Source organism: Amphiprion ocellaris, chromosome 13 (assembly GCF_022539595.1).
Source record: "Amphiprion ocellaris isolate individual 3 ecotype Okinawa chromosome 13, ASM2253959v1, whole genome shotgun sequence".
Lineage (NCBI taxonomy): Eukaryota > Metazoa > Chordata > Actinopteri > Pomacentridae > Amphiprion > Amphiprion ocellaris.
Window position 1 is genome coordinate 28,185,462 of NC_072778.1, and position 1,396 is coordinate 28,186,857.

The 1,396-nt window shown below is 38.9% G+C and overlaps 1 non-coding gene across 1 annotated transcript; it reads right to left on the reverse strand.

Moving 5' to 3' along the window:
• Window positions 1–282: 282 nt before the first annotated feature.
• Window positions 283–364, reverse strand: trnal-uag (transfer RNA leucine (anticodon UAG)). Its single transcript has one exon. It is a non-coding gene; the product is annotated as a tRNA-Leu (tRNA).
• Between the last annotated feature and the right edge of the window lie 1,032 nt (window positions 365–1,396).

Below are 1,396 nucleotides of genomic sequence, written 5' to 3' on the forward strand. Positions count from 1 at the left end.
CCTGAGTTTATGTCACTGATACTATCAAAACCAATTATATTTTCATTCTAAGGTCAATGCAAATGCAAACTATTTGGAATACAAAACAGAAGAGCAGATTAGCAAAATAGCTGGAAACAATGCATGGAAGAAGAAGCAGATTTGACAACCTACTTTGTCAAAGAACTTTCAAACTTTAATGATGACCTTTGATATTTGGAACACTGTCAAGTTCCCAAATCCAATATCAGTTTTGTCTGCTCAGTTTTAAGGATGTGATATTCTCAGTGCCTTAAAAGAAAATGGCAGTGGTGGGATTTGAACCCACGCCTCCATAGAGACTGGAGCCTAAATCCAGCGCCTTAGACCACTCGGCCACACTACCTCGCCTGAAGAGAGCTGACTTGCTTCAGTTAGTGGTATAAGAAAGCTAAGAACAGTTTCTTGGTGGTCAGTATCCATAGCAAGTTTAGCAAGGAACATCGGTGGCATTCAGGTTTATCGAGTGCCAAATGACATCAGCACATGTTTCACAGTTGTCTCTGCTTTACTGAGCAGTATTTCAAAATGGCATCAAGCATTCTTGATCCACCATTGGCACCAACAGTACATCTCTGAAACCTTATAGATTAGGACTTCGGTTTTGTTAGCAACAGCTTAGCAGAGGACGGTTTCGATCCATCGATCTCTGGGTTATGGGCCCAGTACGCTTCCACTGCGTCACTCTGCTTATGTGTGGCTAAGGTTATTACACATCACAGAGTGCGGAGTTATGAAAGGAAAGTCATTTTAAAAGGATTTGATTTATTTCATCACCATTGTTATGAAGTAGAAGATTACAGATGATAGTCAGCTTGTAGTAAGAATTTGGGGGCTCATGTTCTTAAAATGCTGTTGGCAGATCTCAGACTCAAACCGCTGTATAGCTTCGTTAATGACAACTATCCTATGGACTCTTTACAACTATGGCACAGTATCACTGCCACTTTAGGAGAAAGTTAATGCTTTCGACACGTATTTTGTATTTCCCAAAATGGTAACTTCACTTACAGTTGTCTTTAATAATAACTACATTGGGAGAAATAATGGCTTACCCAGCTTACTCAGCAGGTAGAAACTACAAGAACAGAGATGATTACAGATACATGGTGAACTTGTCATGAATTTTAAAATTCTGTTAGTAAATGATGGATTTTGAATTCCTGTTTACTTTATTTAGTTTTTATGACATCCACCCCACAGACTCATTACAATGAACCAAAGAGATCATCTTCAGGACTGAAAACCTGACACACCTTTTCTTTTTCTTATGAGGACATTTTGACCTCCGTTTTCTAGAAACAACTGATGTGAATTTGCTCCTTTTGAGTTCCTTAACCCCTGGACACCCAGTTTTTGCTTAAAATGACTATTTGCT